Below are 21,544 nucleotides of genomic sequence, written 5' to 3' on the forward strand. Positions count from 1 at the left end.
ATTTCAAGCAGGCCTTCCCTTTTTTATTTTTTTAATATATTTTTTATTGATTTCAGAGAGAGAAAGGGAGAGAGAGAGATAGAAACATCAATGATGAGAGTCATTGATCGGCTGCCTCCTGCATGAGCCCTGACCGGGAATCAAACCTTGATCTGTTGGATCATAGGTCGATCGATGCTCAACTGCTGAGCCACGCCAGCCAGACAGGCCTTCGCTTTCTAAGGCCACATTTATTTTTCAAAGGTAGGAGTCACCACACTCTTGCTTTCTTAGCAGTGCTTCATGTGGAAGCGGAAATACACATGGAGGCTTAAAGTTTGAGAGCCAGGCACACCTGGACTTACATTTTAGCTCTGCCAAATACAAGCTCTATAAACTCGAGCAAGTTACTTAACCACTCTGACCCTTGATTTACTCATCCATAAAATGGGAAGCATGTTATTATTTTCTTCCTCAAGGGCAGTTTGGAGGATTAAAGGAGAAAATGTGTATGTCTTTTGCATTGCATTGATCACAAAAATGGTGGTAATTGCAACGTAACACTGCCTACCTAAATATCTCACTTTTAGTATCTACATCCCCCATGGCACATAGTATGTGTGCAATAAATACTTGTTGAACAAATGAATCCAATAACTGCTTCCTCTCCTTGTCCCTTAAGATGCAAGGCTGATGATAGCTCCATGTTACTGTCCCCGGGTAATTGTCCCAGCTTTCTAACACATTTCCTTAAACTCTGCTCCCACTTTTTTAACACTCCTCAGTTTACCCAGTTTGCCCTTTGTTTTCTCTCAGGACCCTGTCTGATACAGGGACTCTATAACTTCTTAAAAAATGTAATTTCAAAACTTACAGTAATTATCTGATTTACAGAAATGTAGACTGAAGACTGTTGGGCAAATCATTCCTCATCCCTGGGAAACTCACCTGGAAGGGACTCCTGTTGGTTTGTAAACGTAAAATGAAGACTTTATGCTGAGAGATACCCTCACATTATTTAAAATAGCCCAAATTGGGGTGGGGAATTAAGTGTTTTACAACAGGAAATTAGATACATTATGGTACCTCCACTGATGAAATATCAGAAGTCACATGAAATTATGTCAAGTTTTCAGCATTAAATAAATTATAAAAATCCAGAGAGAAAATACAAGCATGTTTTCTTTGTCATCCAGAAAGACAGAGTGTAGCAAGTTTCAGGGGGGTCGTCCAAGGTATTGAGCACATGGTTAAGGATGTTCCTGTGTTGAAAATAGGAATTCTGTAAACCCTGCTGACTCTGAATTCTGTAAACCCAGGATAGGTGAGAGAAACAAGAGAGGCTGCAGCTAGACCAGGAAATCTCTGTCTCTCTAGTCACTATGCATGTGAGATGAAGAAGGACTTCCAAAATGAATGATTTGGGTAGCATGGGCATGGCAATATCTGTAAGTCCATTTCCATTCAGCCCATTTTCATAAGGACCTCTAGGCACCAGAGATGCAAAAAGATAAAAATACTTGATGACAAAATCCATGAGGGTAGGGACTTTATTCACTGCAAGATTTGCAACAGTATATTTATAAAATGTATTCTTATTGTATGTTTAGTGTCTTTCTCCTCTCCCAGCATGTCCACTCTATGAGGACAGAGATCTATGTCTATTTTGTTTACTACTATGTCCACTGTGCCTTAAACAGTGTCAGGCACACAGTAGGTCTTTATGTTGAGTAAGTGACACTGTTATACTTAGTCAATTAAAATAATTTTCCAATAACTTTTACAACTGATTTATTGATATATAATTCACATACCATAAAATTCACTCACTTAAAGTGTACAATTTAATGGCTCTTAATATATTCACAGACTTGAGCAACTATCACTACAATCAATTTTAGAATGTTTTCTTCAGTCCAAAGGGAAACCCCTTACCCATTAATAGTCACTCCTACTTTCCCTTTTTCTCTAGGTCCCTGGAAACCATTAATTTGCCTTCTTTTCTATTGATTTGTCTAGTCTGGAAATTTCATATAAATAGAATCATATACTATGTGGCCTTTTGCAACAAGTTTTTTTGTTTGGTTTTTTTAAATTTATCTTTATTGTTGAGAGTATTACAGGTGTCCCATTTTCCCCCCAATTGACCCCCTCCGCTTTGCTCCCACCCCTCCCCAGGCCTTCACCTCATTATTGACTGTGTCCATGGGTTATGCATATATGCATATAACTTCTGTGGTTAATCTCTTCCCACTCTCCACCCCCCTTCCCCCTTTCCTCTGAAATATGATTGTCTGTTACATGCGTCAATGTCTCTGGATCTATTTAGTTCATCAGATTCTTTTGTTCATTAGCTTCTTCTGAAAGAAGACCCTTCAACATACCCTGTAGTGCTGGTCTGGTGGTGATGAACTCCTTTAGCTTTTTCTTATCTGTTAAGCAATTTATCTGACCATCAATTCTAAATGATAGTTTTGCTGGGTAGAGCAATCTTGGTTGTAGCTCCTTGTTTTTCATCACTTTGAATATTTCTTGCTACTCCCTTCTGGCCTGCAAGGTTTCTGTTGAGAAATCAGCTGACAGTCGTATGGGTGCTCCCTTGTAGGTAACTAATTGCTTTTTTCTTGCTGCTTTTAAGATTCTCTCTTTGTCTTTAACCTTTGGCATTTTAATTATGATGTGTCTTGCTGTGGGCCTCTTTGGGTTCCTCTTGTTTGGGACCCTCTATGCTTCCTGGACTTGTAAGTCTCTTTCTCCAGGTAGGGGAAGTTTTCTGTAATTATTTTTTCAAATAGGTTTTCAATTTCTTGCTCTCTTTTGTCCCCTTCTGGCACCCCAATAATACGAATGTTAGGCCTCTTGAAGTTGTCCCAGAGGCTCCTTATACTATCTTTATATTTCTGGATTCTTTTCTCTTTTTGCTCTTCTAGTTGGGTGTTTTTTGTTTCCTTATGTTCCAAATTGCTGATTTGATTCTCAGTGTCCTCTACTCTCCTGTTGACTCCCTATAAATTATTCTTCATTTCAGTTCGGGTAGCCTTCATTTCAAATTGATACTTTATTATGTTATCAAATTTCTCAGTTATTTCCCTAATAGTATGCTTAAACATCCTTATAAACAAAATTCTGAACTCTATATCTGTTAGCTTGCTTGGATCTATTTCATTTAGTTCCTCTTCTAGAGATTTCTTCTGTTCTTTCCTTTGTGACATGTTTCTTTGCCCCCCACATTTTGGCTGCTTCCTGGTGTTTGCTTCTATGTATTAGGTAGAACTGCTATGTCTCCTGGAATTTGTAGAGTGGCTTTGTGTAATAGGTGTCCTGTAGGGTCCAGTGGCTCAGCCTCCCCAGTCACCTGAGCTGGGCCTTCTAGGTGCTCCCCTGTGTGGGCTGTGTGCACTGGCCTCTTATAGTTGAGCCTTGGTTGCTGTTGGTGTCACTGGGAGGAATTGACCCCCCGGCCAATCAGCTGTGAGGACCAGCTGCAACTACAGCCAGAGAGCTGCTGGAGACACCCCTATGGATCAGGATTTACTTCAGTGGGGCTTTGGCGTTCACCAAGTGCACCCCTTGAGTGTGTCACTCGTGGATGTGGTAGGGTTGTAATCCATTATGGTCAAGTCTGAGCACCAGGTGCACTGTCTCTGGGGCCTCCCCGGAGGTGCAAAGTTAGCCTGTGCCAGTGCCTTGCCCAGGGCCACCCAGCATGAGCTACTCAGCAAACCGTAGTTGGCTGCTACTTGTGCTGCGCTTGGAGGTGTCCAGGAGAGGCCAAGCTATGAGCCAGTGCAGGCTGTCACTAGTGCCAGGCCTGGGCCCGCTTATCAAGCCGTCTGGGGCCGCTGCTGCTTGTCTGAGAGATCTTAGGAAAGTCCTAAGCATGAGGCTCAAGAGGCCACTTGCACAGAAAAGCCCCTGGAAATGGCCTGGATGAGCTGCAGGTGGGGAGGGGCGGGGCCTCCGGGAGTCACGGGGCGGGGCCAAAGGTGCGAGTCAGGTGCTGGCGACTCAAACATGGCGCCTGCCTGCCGGCTGTGTGCGGGGAGGACTCGCCAAAGGAGCAACGGCCTCTGCCAGCCCTTCTGCCTGGGAGGAAGCCGCCCCCCCACCTCTCGCCCGGATTCCAGGCAGGTTAGTTCCCCCCCGAGTGTCCCGGGTCCTTTCAGGCTGCTCCCGGCGCTGGGCTCAGAGGGAGCCCGTCCGAGTGAGTCCGCGCCGGGCCCTTCATGAGGAGCTGCTGGGGCTCCCGAAGCCTCCACAACCCTCAGGGACAGTCCCCGCTGGTTTCACAGCCCGAGGTTGTGGGGCCGTCTCTTCCCGGCCCTGGAGGCCTGGGCTGGGGCATGCTGTGGGGCTGAGACCCCTCCCTCCTCCAGGAAACCCCCACCGCCGAGATTCCCTCCCGGGTTTCAACTGCAGCGCCAGGTGTGGGCCCGCGGCCGCGTCTCTGGGATTCAGCCCCTTCTGCCCACGTCTCCGCCCCTCCTACCCTCTCGGTGCTTCTTCAGCTCCCTGGTTGTGGGGCTTCTGTTCAGCCAGATTTCAGGAGGCTCTGAGTGATGGTGGTTCTGTATTTTAGTTGTGATTTTGATGTGGTTGCGGGAGGCGGCGGGTGCAGCTGCTACCTACACGCCATCTTGATATCCACAAGCTTCTTTAATTTAGCATAAAGTTTTCAAGGTTCATCCGTGCTGTAGCATGTGTCAGCACTTCATTATTTTTATAGCTAAACAATATCCCATTTTATGGCTATACTGCATTTTGTTGATCTCTATTTGATGTACAGTTGAGTTGTTTCCATTTTTTCTAGCTTTATTGAAATATAATTGACATGTAACATTATATAAGTTTAGGGAATACTTGTGACGATTTGATACACATATATAATGTGGAATGCTTACCACCATAACTTTAGTTAACACACCCTTTACCTCATAATTACCATTTTTTTGTTGTGATTGTGGTGGTTGTGGTGAGGACATTAAAGTTCTACTCTCACGGCATTTTGAAGTAAGCAATACGGTATTAACTAGAGTCCCATGCTTTATATTCTATTCCTAAAACTTACTCATTCTATAAAAGTTTATAGCCTTTGACAAACATCTCTCCATTTCCCCCAACCCTCACCCCCTGACAACTACCATTCTATTTTTTGTTTCTATGAGTTTTATGTTTTTAGGTTCCACATATAAGTGAGATCATAAGTTTTGTATTTCTTTGTCTGACTTATTGTACTTAGCATAATGCCCTCAAGGCCCATCCATATTGTCATAAATGGCAGAATTTCTTTCTTTTTTCATGGCTCACCATTGTGTGTGTGTGTGTGTGTGTGTGTGTGTGTAAATGTCATTTTTGTCACTCATCTATCAAGTTGTTTCTATGTCTTGGTTATTGTGACAAATGTAGCCACAAACACAGGACTCCAGATATTGCTTCAAGATAGTGATTTCCTTTCCTTTGATTCTATACCCAGAACAGGGATTGCTGGATCATATGGTAATTCTATTTTTAATTTTTAAAGGAACCTCCATATTTTTTTTCCACAGTGACTGTACCAATTTATATTCTCACCAACAGCACACCATTTCTCCACATCCTGGCCAGCATTTCTTATCTCTTTCTTTTTGATAATGTCATTCTAACGTAGGGAAGATGATATCTCGCTGTGGTTTTGATTTGCATTTCACTGATGATTAGTGATGCTGAGGACCTTTTCATGTACCCGTTGGCCATTTGATGTCTTCTTTGGAAAAATGTATACTCAAGTCTTCTGCACATTTCTTAATTAGATCATTTGTTTCTTTTGCTATTGAGTTGTATGAATTCCTTATATATTTTGGATATTAACCCCTTATCAGACAGATGGTTTGCAAATATTTTGTCATACCGTGTAGGTTATCTTTTCATTTTGTTGATTGTTTGCTTTGCTGTGCAGAAGCTTTTTAGTTTGATGCAGTCCCATTTGTTGATTTTTGCTTTTGTTCATTGTATATTTGGTATCATATCTAAAAAGAAATCATTACAAAATCACTGTCAAGGAGCTTTTTTCCTATGTTTTCTCCTAGGAATTTTATAGCATCAGGTCTTATGTTTAAGTCCTTAATTCATTTCAAATAATTTTTGTGAGTGGCACAAAATTTAATTTTTATTACTATAGCTTTCTAATATAGTTTGAGGTCAGAAAATGTGAGGCCTCCATCTTTTTTTTTTTTTTTTTAATCCTCACCTGAGGATATTTCTTTCCATTAATTTTTAGAGAGAGTGGGAGGGAGGAGAGTGGGGGAGAGAGAGAGAAACATCAACTGGTTGCCTCCCACATACACCCTGACTAGGGCCAGGGATCGAACCAGCAACTGAGGTACATGCCCTTGACCAGAAATCAAACCCGGGACCCTTCAGTCCATGGGCTGACTATCTAACCACTGAGCCAAACCTGCCAGGGCCACCTTTGTTCTTTCTTAAGATTGCTTTGGCTATTCAGGTTCTTTCTGGTTTCATATAAATTTTAGAAATTTTTCTATTTCTGTAACAAAAGCTATTGGAATTTTGATAGGGATTGCATTGAACCTATAAATGGCTATGGGTGGTATGGACATTTTAACAATACTAAGTCTTCTGATACAAGAACATAAGATATATTTCCATTTATTTTTGCCGTCTTCAATTTCTTTTATCAGTTTCTTACAGTTTTTTGGTGTATAGAGGTCTTTCATTTCCTTGGTTAAATTTATTTCCAAGAATTTTATTGTTTTTAATAATATTGTGAATGAAATTGTTTTCTTTATATTTTTTAGATATTTTATTGTTAGTGTATAGAAATGCAAGTGACTTTTGTATGTTGATTTAGTATCCTGAAATTTTATTGAATTAGTTTATTAAGTCTAATAGGGGTGTGTGTGGTTTTTTGTTTGTTTGTTTTTTGGTGGAATTTTTAAGATTTTCTATATATAAGATCATAAGATCATGTCATCAACAAATAGAGAAAATTTTACTTCTTCCTTTCTGATTTTGATACCTTTTATATTTTTTTCTCTTGCCTACTTGCTCTGGCTAGGACTTGTAGTACTATATTGAATAAGAAAGAATGGTGAGAGTGGGCACCCTTGTCTTGTTCCTGACCATAGCAGGAAAGCTTTTAACCTTTCAGTGTTGAGTATGATGTTAGCTGTGGGTTTGTCACATATATGGTCCCTACTATGCTGTAGTGTGTTCCTTCTGTACCAACTTGTTGAGAGGTTTTTGTTTTTGTTTTTTTAAATCATGAAATAACGTTGAATTTTGTCAAATGCTTTTTCTGCCTCTGTTGAGGTGATCATTTTATTTTATCTTTCATTCTACTAACGTAGGATATCACATTTATTGATTTGTGATGATCCTTGCCTCTCAGGAATGAATCCCGCTTGATCATGGTGTACAATCCTTCTAATGAGCTGTTGAATTCAGTTTTCTAGTATTTTGTTGAGAATCTTTGTACCTATATTCATCGGGGATGTTGGCCTACAGTTTCCTTTTCTTATAGTATCCTTATCTGGCTTTGATATTAGGGTAATGCTGGCCTCGTAAAATGAGTTTGAGAATGTTCCCTTCAAGTTTTGTAAGAGTTTGAGAAGGATTAGTAATAATCCTTAATTAAATGTTTGGTAGAATTCACCTGTGAAACCATCTGGCCCTGGGCTTTTCTTTGTCAACAGGTTTTTGATTATTGGGTCAATTTCCTTACTGATAATTTGCTTTTTTTCAGATTTTCTATTATTCATAATTCAGACTTGGTAGGTTTTATATTTCTAGGAATTTATCCATTTCTTCTAGGTTGTCCAATTTTTTTGATATGAATGTCCATAGTAATCTCTTATGATCTTTTGTATTTTTGTGGTATCACTTGCAATGTCTCCTTTTTTCAAAGGCAATATTGAAGTCTCCTGCTGTCACAGTATTGTTATCAATTACTCTGTTAAGATCTGTTAGTATTTTCTTAATATATTTAGGTACTCCAATGTTGAGTGCATATATAATTACAATTGATCGCTTCAAGATCCATATTTTATTTCCTTTGGCCCAAAAGGAATTGTGTTGAATCTTCAGATCATTTTGGAGAATATTGCCATCTTAACAAAATTATGTCTTCTAATAAATGAGCATAAATGTATTTTCATTTATTTAGGAAATCTTTAATTTCTTTCAGTAATATTTCATATTTTTTAGAGTATAAGTTTTGTACTTTTTATTAAATTTATTACTAAGCATTTTATCATTTTTTGGTACTATTGTAAATGGAATTGCTTTTTTACTTTCATTTTGAATTGTTTACTCCTAGTGTATGGAACTGAAATTAATATATATGTAGCCTTTCATCTTACAAATTTGGTGAACTAGTTCTAATGGTTTTATGGTGAATTTCTTAACATTTTCTATGTACAAAACATGTCTACAAATAGAGATAGTTTTACTTCTTTCTTTTTAATCTGGGTGACTTTTTGTGTGTGTGTGTGTGTGTGTGTGTGTGTGTGTGTGTGTGTGCGTGTGTGTGTCTTTTTAATCTGGATGACTTTTAGTGTGTGTGTGTGCCTAACTGCCCTGGTTAGTCCCTCTAATACAAAGTTGAATAGAAATGGTGAGCATGGACATTGTTGTCTTGTTACTAATATTTGGGAGAAAGAATTTAGTCTTTTATCACTAAGTATGATATTTACTGGATGTTTTTCATAGATGCTCTTTATCAGATTGATCAAGGTCCCAATATTCTATGTTTGTTGATTTTTTTATCATAAAAGGTTGTTAGATTTTATAAAATCTTTTTCTGATTCTATTGAGATGATCATATGGCTTTTGTCTCCAGAGTTGGAAGTGGGAACAGGGGTCCACTTCTATTGGAGTGACACCCATGCTTTATGAATGAGGCACTGGGTGGGGGCATTAGTCTCTAGCCTTCTTGGCTTACCTCTCCTGGCAAAAAACTTTCACCCTATGAGCAAGCTGTGGTGGGAGTCAACTGGGTCAGTATTCTCTTTCTCCTACACAGTAAAGTTCCCTATGAGTAGGGATTAGGTGTAAGAAGGGAGCCCCAGGTCTCTTATCAGAGCCTGCAACAGGAAGCCTGGGCTTGGGGGTAGGGATGAGAATTTCTTGTGACCTATTCTTCCTGGGCTGATACCATAGCCCTAGATTGGGAGCTAGGGAAGAGGCAGCTCTGTGCTCCTGGCTTCACTTACCCATAATAGAGCTTCCATCACACCAAGTTGGGGGACAGAGAAGGGAGCAGGTCATGGCTCAAATGGCATAGACTCCCACTCTTCTTATCAAGATACTAGAGTTTTTTGAATAAATGTTTCTCCATTTGCCATACACCCAGAAGACAATTTCCAGAGACTTGAAATATATTTTTAAGTAGGTTTCACCAGTTATAATTATTTTGCTGAGGAGAGAGTCTGCAGAGCTTCTCACATTGCCATCCTAGGAATCCTAATAACCTGGTGTTAAGAAAGATGTTGACACCTGTTTCAAATTGCAGATCTTCACGAAGGTGTAGGAAGGGGGAAATGCCAATAAAGGCCATCACAGAGAAGCTAATTACAGGGGGGATTTGTGGAGGATTGCAGACACACAATTTACATTGTATTTCTACAATGTGTGGTCTCATTTCATTAACACTTCTTGATTATTCAAGAAGCCTTGGGGTATCATAAGGCCAGATTGTTATAATAACATTAAGGAACACTTGTGTAGCACTTAACGGTGTTAGTCTTTTCATTTACATAATCTTATGGTTGCTGTATGATACTAAACTTGTTCATGACGGGGTCTTTCAGGCTTTGTCATCTCTGCCTCATCTTTTTCTGCCTCTGCTTTGAATACAGTGTTGAGAAGAGTGAATTTAAACCCTGTTGGAGAAGAAATGAGTGGGTCTTCATTCAGTCATTCATTTTTCCTTTATAGAACATTTGGTTTATTGATATTAGTTAGGAGCATATAATGTGCACAGCATTGCATGTGAATGCATGCATGATTTATTCATATGCACTTTGGTTCATAAAGAATTTAAGGCACCTTTCAAAAATCTACAGCAAGATCAAGTAAATAAAAATAAGAGATAAAAAGAGACAAAGGGAAATATCAGTGAGAAAAGATAAAACGGCATTCCTGGGACTGCCCTGTTTATAGCATTGAAAATCCCACATCCAGAGAAACCCTTGAATTTGAGGCAAACTGAGATGGTGGGGAGTCTTCATGATACAGCAAACCATTTGTTTTCAATCTACGGAGCCCTGTTCTAAGCACTGGACACTGCTATCTATTTTTATCCTCACAACAACCCTTTGAGGTAAGTTACTATTTTCATGTCCATTTTACAAGAGAAACTGAAGCACAAAAAAGGTTAAGTAAATCTGTGTAAAGTCAAGCATGTATTAAATGGTGGGGTTGGGGTTCATAGCCAGGACCCCCAGCTCTAGGGCTGAGGGTCTTTACTACAAGCCATAAAATGCATGTGAGGCCCTATACAGGGGGGCTACACACTTGGTTCTAAGTTTCCTACCAGTCCAAGTGAAGAGGAACATGTATGATCAGTTACAAAGTTCACATCACACACAAAGCAAATCATTTTCAGGAGCACAGTTGTCCCTAGTCCTAAGGCCACTCGTTCACTCAGTAAATACCTAACAAGTGCTTACTGTGGACAGGCATAGTTCTAGGTACTAGGGATATAGCAGTGAACAAAACAAATGGAACCTCTGCCCTTGTGGACCTGACATTCCAGGGAGATATTCACTAGAAGGAGACAGATGTCATAGGAAGAAGAGAGCAGGGTAAAGAGGATGGGAGCCTCTGAGGAATGAGGGAGCTACAATTTTAAATAGGGTAGAATGGGTAGTAATTAGAAAGTGATATTTGAAAAAAGTGTTGAAGGGCAAAAGAGAGGGATTTGTGGCTATCTGAGGACTCAGTGTTTCAGGTGGAGGGAACAGCAGGGATATGGACCCGCAGTCGGGAGGGGTCTGGGGAGTCTGAGGCACACTGAGCAGAGTAAGTCAAGGGACAAAGAGTGAGATAAGAGCAATTCAGGTCTTTGCTGGGCATTGTAAGACTTTGGCATTTACTCTGAATGAAATGTGAGCTTGACAAAAAAGCAAAGGTGCTTCTTTTAACATTTCTCCACATTGGTCAAAGGCAACCCTTCAAAATACTGTGCATAGAAGTATTTTAGCAGCTCTATGGTGCTGCAAGTTAGGGATCTGGCTTCCAGATGCCCTAGTTTAACCTAGGGGTGCTATTTATGTACCTGTGAAGGAATGTTCTCTATACATTCAGGTCATCCTCCATTGATTTTCCTTTTCTTTCTGATCAGACTTTAAAGGCTGGACAGTAGTTGTTTTGCTTACTTGGCAGGTACCAGGAATATAGATGGTGTGAGTTGCAAATTTGGAATACAGCCATATCAGCTACACTGGGGTGGCACTGTGGTCAATTTAAAAGAAAAGCCCGGCCAGCATGGCTAGCCATTGAGCGTCAACCTAGGATCCAGGACACTGGGGTTCCACTCCCTGTCAGGGCATGTGCCGGGGTTGCGGGCTCCATCCCCAGCAGGGGAGTGCAGGAGGCAGCCAATCAATGACTCTCTCATCACTGATGTTTCTACCTCTCTCTCCATCTCCCTTCCGCTCTCTGAAGGCAATGAAGACATATTTAAAAAAAAAAAAAAAAGAAAAAAGAACATGATACGGTGCCCAGTCTCAAACAGTTAGTCACCTGGAGAAAGAGTTAGGACAGGTTCCTGCATTTACAACTGTATGAGGAGGCAGCATGTGATGCTAATAAAAGCAGCTAAGATTCCTGGAGGAACACGACTGAATTGTTGCTCTTTCCAGCTCATAACCTTCCCCCTTCCAGTCGATGTCAACTCCATCTTTACAGTTGCTCGGGCTGGATAACTGGAAATGCAGTTAGCTTTACTTTTAAAGTGCATTCCAAATCCAACCACTTCTCACCACCTCCGTGGCTAGCCTCCTCATACTTTCCCCCTTCCTCCCTAAATCCCAAGTCCTAGCTCCAACCTCCGTCATCTCTCATCTGAGGCACAGCAGTAACAACAGGTGTCCCTGACTTTACCTTTCTCTCCTGTAATCTATTCTCAACAGAAAACCAGAGTTATTTCTTTAAAATGTAAGTGAGATCATGCCACTCCTTTACCCCAAATCCTGCCACAGTTCTCCATCCCATTCAGAGTGAAAGCTGAAGCTCAGAGTGGCTTCCAAGGCCCCAAGTGATCAGATCCTCTTACTGCTCTGATTTCATCTCCCACCACTCTCCTCTGACTCCTTGTCATCACACTGGCCCCTTGCCACTGGGCCTGGGTTTGAGCCTGGAATATTCTCCCCTTGGCTATCCACTCAGCTCGCTCCATCACCTCCTTTGAGTCTTTGCTCCAATTCTCTTGATGAGCTGTCTCCATTCAATAGTGCAACTTTCCCTCCTTCCGTCTCAGCCCCCCATTCCCCTCATCCTGCACTACTTTTCCTCTCATTTTATGTTACTTATCATTGTTCAACACACTCTAACATTTACCCACTTAGCCTATTCATGGTTCATTGGCAGTCTCCCTCACTAGAATATAAGATTCATGTCATTCTTGGTCTATCTTGTTGAATGCCTGGAACAGTGCCTGGCACATAGTTGGCTCAATAAATATCTGTTGAATAGCTACATGAGCACTGACTATGTGGCAGGTACAGTCACTCTAACCACTTTACATGGATTATTGAATTAAATCTTCATAAACCCATCATGAAGTGTTATTAATATTCTCAGTTCATTGAGAAAACAGAAGCACAGAGAGGTTAAGCAAGTTGTCCAAGGTCACACAGTTAATATGTGGCAGAACTGGGATTTGAACCCAGTGAAACATAGTGAGAGACTTACCAAAGAGAAACTCTCTACTCCCCACACTGGGACAATGGCAAAGGACTTCAACTTCCAGGTACCTTGCTGGGAGGACCCTGAGCCTTGTGAGGACAGTTGAAATGAAGGGAAGTTTATTGGCTAATTAGCTTGAACATGTTGGGGTACAGACTCCTGAAGTGTGATTTGCCCAGTTGCTTTTAACATTCATTGCTCAAAGAATAGTTAATAGCCTCCTGGTGCTTTGTTTTGATTAACGATAAAAAGAAAGGCAGGGACAAAAAGTGGGGGATGGATTTTAGAGGGTTCTTACTTTTTGTTTTGACAGAGCATGTTTTTACATCTCCCATTCCAGGCCAGGTATCTTTTACAACTCTAACAGATGCTGACATGAGATAGCACATAGCTGCACCTGAATTCTATGCCAGCATCTGCAGATGCCATTACAAAAGGTGCACTGATTATGCTAAATCCTCCCAGTAAGACGGCCCCAAAACCAAGCCAGGAGGGGGGTCATCGTAAAGGGGTCCAGGACACTTGTTTAGTCTAAGGGATATTATTCCTCCACTGCAATAAGCTGAAGAAATATGCATGGCTTCAGCAGAGGAAGGCCTTGATTTCTTGTGGAAATAACAAAACGAAAAAAGAAAAAAAAGAAAAACACCCTCCTGATGAGTGTTTCCTATTTCTGTCAAGTATTTTTATGACTCAGCATGGAATCAGTCAGCAAACAGTCAGAAGTCTGGTTCAACTGAAATTCTCAAACTAAATAATGCATTGCAGAGTGCCTTTTACAGGAAATGAGAGACACTTTTATTTTCTGAGTTTTATACCCTTCAATATACTTCCTCAGAAGCTTCCTTGTTTGGAAAACATAAGGAACACTAGAGATAAAGTAAATAAAATGTGGCCAGAGTTTTGGCATTCTTTTTCTCCTAGAACTCCAGTTCTGTTTCAGTTCATGGAAATGGCCAAAAAAGGTAAATTATTAGCCTGCCCAGCCTACCCTTGTCTCAGCTTGCCCTTGTGTGACCCCCAGGCAATAATCACTGTCTAATAATGATAACCACTAACACTTGTTTAAGTAGTTACTATGTGTTAGGTATTATTCCAAGGGGTCTACACACACGACGTGTTGATAATTAGGAGAGGCTATGCATATATAGGGCCAGGGGCTATATGAGATATTGCTTTATCTTCCTATCAATTTTGTTGTAAATCTAAAACTTCTCTTAAAAAAATAAAGTCTTATATGCATAGCCCATGGACAGACCATAATGCAGGGAAGACCTAGGGAGGGGGCAGGAGTGGGATGCAGAGGGTCCATGGTGGGACAAAAGTGGACATTTATAATACTTTCAACAGTAAAGACAAATTTTAAAAATGAAGTCTTTAAAATAAAGTTTATGGAAAAGAAAGTCAGTGTTTACATTATCATATACATGTATTTGCCGTTGAACCCAACAGTATGCCATCTTATGTCTCCTTTGGAGTAGAACATTTAAACTTTTTTCTGGAGTTAATCCTTTCCTTATTTTAAATTTATTTATGCAACAGTGTTCCAAATCCCAGTTTCCAAATCATCCAGTAAACCTGTTGAACAAAGATGACAAATGTCTATCAATGTTATTATCCAAAAGCTTAAATACATCTGCTCACCTAGCAGGGAACTATGTTCTCCCTGGGTGTCTCCCTCTTTGATTCTTGATCCCACTACTTACTCTGTTTTGACTGCTCCCCCGCTTTCCTTTTGCTCTTCGCTGGGTTGCATTTCTTCTTTTCTGTTTTATTTATTCTTACGCTTCATTTTTCTAAAACACATTTTCCAGTACCTAAGAAAAAGTACATGAAGGATAAATGTTTAGTTATGCCTAACAAGATCCTTGTTCTACTCTTACACTTGTTTGTAATTCAAATAATAGTTGGAAACCATTTTCCTCCGGATTTGGAAGGCATTATTCCACAGTCTCCTAGCTTCCAGTGCGACTATTAAGCAGTCTGACTGCAGATTCTTTATACAGAACTATTTTCCTTCTCTTCAAGTTTTTATCACCTTCTCTTTGTACCTGAAGTAACACAATTTTACTGTGATATATCTTGATATGGGTTTTTTAATTCTTCTGGGCATTTTGATGAGTACTTTCAACATTGAAACGTATGTCGTTGGTTCTGGAAAGTTCTCTAATAATTTTCTCTTTATCTTCTCTGATCTCTCTGGAATTCCTACTGATTGAGTCTCTTAAATTGATCTTCTAACTATCTTTTCCCTCTTCTCTTATATGTTTGGGTTTTTAAAAAAAATCACTTTCTGAAATATTTTCTCAATTTTATCTTCAAACACGTTAATTGCTTTTTAAAATATGGCTGTCCTTTTTCTGTCAGTTTGTATTAGTAGGTTTTTTTAAAAATTGAAAGGCTTTTTTAAAAAACTGGCAATTCTAAGTTGTTCCTTCTTATTTTAGAGTAAAGCATTTAAAAACCTAATCAGGAAAGAAACTATTCCAATGACTGTTAAATACAACAATTTGACTATACAATTCTAGTGGGATATAGTCTAAAGACAAAAATTAGTCCAAAAATATGTTTAACCTGTTTTCAGTAATCATAGTGTTTGTAGATATTGATATTGTTGTTTTAAGACTGTAGTGTGTGTATCCTGGGATAAAACAATGACTAAGCCTGTGAGATTCTATTTCTTTCATCCTCCGTGCTGTTGAAATCGGGATTCTCGGCGTGGGAGACAGGATAAGATGGAAGCGATTAAGTAAAAGCTGTGTCCTCAGTTAAAACTGAAAGTGTCATTGTAAATTAATCATGCGTTTAGAGCATGTGTAAAGAGCACATTAATAATGTGATCTTTTAAAAAAATCCTAGCCCTGTCTACTGAAAAAGTACAGAAATAATGACCAGTAGCAATAAGTATCCCTAGCAGCTAGATTATAGTCTTATAATACCATTTTCCATTAAAAGCAACCAGAGTTACTTAGAGAAATGGCTGATTCCTGACCCAAAACAAATTGTCATACAGACAGCAAGAAAAACCATGAATGACTAATGATATCATGTCAGAAGGACTCAGAGACCCATTTTAAAAGATGGGACAAATTAAGTATCCAAAGGGAAATTACTGTAATGGATTTAAACACATCAAATATTTTTTAAATCATAAACTCATAAGCATATAAAAGAAATCTAATTTGATAACCTTAAAAAACATGTGGGAACCAATATATTATTTTGAAAAGTGGTAAATAAAAGGAAAGAATCAAATAGTAGATGAGGGAATTTTCTCTTTGTAGAAGTATTTTACTAATAAATAACACAGGATAATGAATTATGATATTCTTATATTATAAAATTAATGAACCTAGATATTGAGCATCAGTAACTGCAATGAAATTCAAAAAAAGATACATATTGTGTCTTCTGATGAAAGAACCCAACACCCCCTATGCAATAGTCTTGCCATAAAAACAATCTGAACCTGATCAGCCTTAATTTCCAGCACTCAATTTAAAGGAAATACAGAGGACAAAGCAGTACATTAGATTTAGCCTGACCAATTGTCCCTGGTTTAGTGCCATAGGTCCGGCACCTATGGAAACCCCACAGTCCTGGGCAAACAGAGAGAGTTATCACTTTATTAAGAACAGTCATCGGTGAAATCCAGAATGTGGGAAACTTCTCTGCTAGAGAAGATGCATCTTCTAAGGGACATTTAAATTTTTTGTGTGAAACAGTCACTCCAGATAGACAGATCATCACACTATTATTGAAAATGCCTTATGTATTTTTATACCTGAGCATCTTCATTGGTTCCTTCCTATCTGGGTCATGTCCTCATAACATTGGCTCTCCAAAGTGTACTGTTTTTCCCAACTTTCTGTACTGCTCATATTACATTTTCCACATTAAACATTTGGAATTAAGCATTTCCTCTTATCACTTTCACGTTTCAAATCATCCCTTTCTTTAAAGCCCAATTCAAGTTACAAATGCTCCACAATTATCCCAGTTAATGGCAGCCATCTTTCAGTGTGACTTTATTGTAATTCATAATGTTAGGAATCTTCCTGTGTTTTATGTTTGTCGTTAAAAGCATGGCCCTACCTCAAAGCTTACCGAGAGTTCTTAGTTGTCAGGGGGAACGCAAGCCCATTCTATGGGGAGGGGGTGAAAGAGGCAGGAAGGACAGGCCAACTTGTGTGAGAGGAGTGACCAGCCAGCAAGCTGCTCAACTGACCAACTCTAAAGGATGAGTTAGATTCTAGCCAGCATCTATCTCCAGGGGTCCTTGACTTAAGGATGAAGGTACTCAGGCTCTCAGGCATTCAGAAAATAAATATCAAATGTTTATTCTAGTGCTGGGAGAAAGAAAAGTAAAGGGTCAGAAGTTCATGATTACAGTCATGGACTCATAGCTCAAAGAAGTCTTTCTGAGTCAATGGAGAGATATAGGGAAAGGTCTAGAGCAGGGCTTCTCAACTGAGGGTGATTTTGCCCCCCTCCCCCCAAAAGACATTTGGCAATGTCTGGAAGAGACACTTTTGATTGTTATAACTGGGAAGGGAGGAGATGGATTTTAATGGCATCTAGTGAACAGAGGCCAGGGTGCTGCTAAAGCATCCAGCAATGCACAGGACACAACAGAGCCACACACAACAAAGACTTGTCCTTCCCTAAATGTTGACAGTGTCAAGATGGAGAAACCCTACTCTGGTGCTAGGGCAAAGAGGCTATAAGGGCATCAGGCCTCTCACTAACTGGGCGGGGTTTCAGGACTGAGATCCATTAACTGTAGAAATAAGAACAAACAAACAAAATAAAAACTTAGGAACTGGGGCAGAAGCCCAATTGGATGAAGAGTCCACAAGCAGTGGTAGAAGGGGAAGTTGTGTCTCTATGCTTATACAGTTACGCAACTGTCACTCAAGTTAGCATGGACACTGCAAATGGTTCCAGAGCCCTCTCAGGGACAGGAGTGCCTGTCATGAGCTTGGCAAAGCTAGAGGTGATTAATATTGGTAGAGTGAGGTGGGGGTCAATAGGACAGAAAATGACCTTTCAGTATTTCCTACATAATTTAAGGACAGGGACCAGTTCTTATGCATTTTTATATCCCCCATAATGTTTAACCCAGTGTTCCATAGTTATTCAATTAGTGCTTATTAATTGATCAACTGATCGATGAGTTCCTTAACTGGTCGTGCCATTCATATCCATCTACGCTCAGCACCATTGGGACAACTTGGACATATTCCAGTGTATTGAGGAATTAAAGCCCCCACTGAGGATTCAGGTGATCATATCACTGCAAGACATGGACTCAGCTCTGCATTTAAATAGAAATAAAACAAGCACACGCCAATCCTCTGGGTAGCAAGTAGCATAATCTGCTTACTTATGGCTAGGCCCCATGAGAAATGAAAGTGATAGGCAGTCATTTCAGTGATGAATTACAGAACAGCTTTATTTAGCTCACTCCATCTAAACAAAGCATCCCGTCAGCCTCTGGAGAAATTAATGCACCTTCATTTGAATTAGTGGATAATTTCAGATCGGCTATTTTACATATTTAGCTGCCACTTCTTCCTTCCTAGGCTAACCCTTTCCCTCACCCTGCCTGGATCTTCTTAACAACACACTTTGATCCTAGTTCTGGAACCTAAATATGGAAAGTAAATATTCTGGAAGCTAAATGTTGAAGGAGAAATCAGTGGACAAGGGTTGAATCTTTACCTGTACAATAGGTGGCTAACCTTGTCCCTTTCCCACAGGAAGTCTTTTTATTAGTTGGAAATAACATATTACAGGGTTTCCCTTTGGTGAGGATTTTAAGTATGACATTTGGCAGTTTTCAAAAGTCTTTCTTTTCCCCCCTGTCATCAGGTACTCTAAAAATGGACAGAGTAGAAAGTTAATAAATTATTACCCGTGCCACCTAAACACAGATCACTAGTGACGATGTTCTTTGTGCATTCTGTAATTCCCAGCAATTTTCACTCTAGTGCTATTCATTCGTGGAGAGCATTGTCCAGACAAACACCAATAGAGTCCATCTTCCCCTCCTCCCAACTACAAGAATACTAAAATTTTATATGTCGTTGGTTTCTCCTTAATTTCTAGCAGTAAAACTCTTATAAAAATAGAAAGTTTATTTGTGCGTATGTATGTTTCAGGAGCTGCAGGGTGCAAAGCTAATCAAGACACTTTATCCTGCTTCCCAGAGAGCCAGTGTATTAGTTTCCTCTTGCTGCTCTAACAAATTATAACAAGTTCAGTGGCTCAAAGCAACACAAATATATTACCTTACAGTTCTGGAGGTAAGAAGTTTAAAGTCTGTTGTCAAGACTGCATTCCTTCTGGATGCTCAAGGAGGGAATCTGCCTTTTGATATGTGGGTTTTTTTATTGATTTTTAGAGAGAGAGGAAAGGAGAGGGATAGAGACATAGAAACACTGATGAGAGAGAAACATCATTGATCAGCTGCTCCTACACGCATCCTACTGGGGATTGAACCCAAAACCCAGGCATGTGCCCTGACAAAGAATCTAACCAGTAACCTCTTGGTTCATATGTCAACACTCAACTACTGAGCCACACCAACCGGGCAGGAATCTGCCTTTTGTAGAGGCTGCTTACATTCTTTGATTTGTGGCCACTTCCTCCATCTTCAAAGCCAGCAGCATATTCTCTTTCTCTCTCCCTTTCTTTCTGTGCTTACATTGACCCTCCTGCTTCCCTTTGACAAAGACCCTTAGGATTGCATTGGCCCACTCAAATAATCCAGGATAATATACCCACCTCAAAATCCTTAATTTAATCACTTCTGCAGAGCCCCTTTTGTTATTTAAAGTAACTTATTCCCAGGTTCTGCAGATTAGGATGTGGACATCTTTGGAGGACCATTATTCAGCCTACCACACCTGGTTGGCCTAGGAGAAAGACAAGGGTAATTCTAAAACCCAGGTTTTTTATAGCTAAATTGTAATCATTAAGAGGTTTAGTATTTGAAAAGTAATAATTTTTTTAAATATATATATCTTTATTGATTTTGGAGAGAGGAAAGGAGAGGGAGAGAGAGAGATAGAAACATCAATGATGAGAGAGTCATTGGTCGGATGCATCCTACCCACCCCCGACTGGGGATCGAGCCTGCAACCCGGGCATGTGCCCTGACCGGGAATTGAACCTCGATCTCCTGGATCCTAGATCAATGCTCAACCGCTGAGCCAAGCCTGGCCAGGCAAAAAGTAATAATTTTTAAGTGATCTTTGAGTCAGAGTCCTATAAGCCAAAGGGATAGCATGTGCAAAGGTCCTGAGAAGGGAAACATGCTTATTATAGTTGAGGAGCAGAAAGAAGAGATAACTAACTAGAACATAAGAACAAGAGGGAGGCTGGGAGAAAATTTTAAATTAATAATTAGGCAAAGATCACATGGGACTTTGTAGGACATATCAAGGACTTTGAATTTTACTTTAAGAAGTGACTCAATTTTCTCTCTTTGCTACCCTGTGGCAGGTGGACTATGGGTGGGAGAGGTAAGACATTAAGGAGGAGACTGCTAGAGAAGCGGTGGTTTGGACTGGAGTCACAACAGTGCACTAGTGTTAAAAAGTCACATTTGTGACGTATTTTGGAGGCGATGCTGATGGGGCTTACTGCTGTGTCAGATTTGGGGTATGCAGAAGAAAAGGGAATCAAGTTGTGGGAAGAGTCCTAGAGAACCCCAACATTCCGAGAGCTGATTGGGCAGGAGATGCCCAAAGGAGACAATGATGCAGAGGTCCACTTCCACCAAAGACAGGGCTAAAGACCATGGCCACTAGGCAGGTCATGGAGCAATTAGGAAAATAGTTCTCATCCTTAATGTGGAATTACGATGTGATTTTCCCATTATATTTTATTCTTGAAGGGAGGGAGACTGACTTCTGGAATAAATTAGATTACATCCTTAATAGCTATACAGCAATTGTATATTTAAGCCCCAACAAGATATATGGTATGATCTCCTCTGATAACCTAGTGGGTAAAATGGAAAAGTATTGGCTAATAATAAAGGAATTTGTAATTTATGATGAGAATGTGCCCCAAATGGCAACTGGCTTAACTTCAGCTTGGAAGGATATTTCTTATAGCCATAGAAACCTTCCCATAGCTGAGATAAAGAAATAGAGAGCTTGCTGATTAAATTTGTCTATGACATAAAGCTGCATAGAGACATAAATACATAAAAGACTAAATCAGGATCCTAAACCATTTGCATTTGTATCTAACAAGATTAATTTAACAAAGGTTCATGTAAGGTCTTATATCTGGGTCCCACAAGAACAACTGAACAAATGCAAGTGTGGAGAGTCAGGACCGGCAGACACATCTATAAAAAGACATTGAGGTTTTCGCCGAGATCAATATTTGCCTGCGGTGTGTTGAGACTGCCAAAGAAATTAATGCAATCTCAAGTGGTATTCATGATACATTACCCAAAGAGAGATAGTAGTCAGACCATATTTGGTCTCTTAAAAGCCACAGCTTAATGGAAATAAAAGAATTTAACCAAGAGAGAGACTGAAAAACCACGTTTAAGATATGGAAGATCTGGGTGATGCTTAATTTATTCAACAAAGCTGTGCTCTGTGATTAGTTGGTATCAGGCACCGTCATGGGCATT

Source organism: Miniopterus schreibersii (genome assembly GCF_964146895.1).
Source record: "Miniopterus schreibersii genome assembly, chromosome: 13".
Classification (NCBI taxonomy): Eukaryota; Metazoa; Chordata; class Mammalia; order Chiroptera; family Miniopteridae; genus Miniopterus; species Miniopterus schreibersii.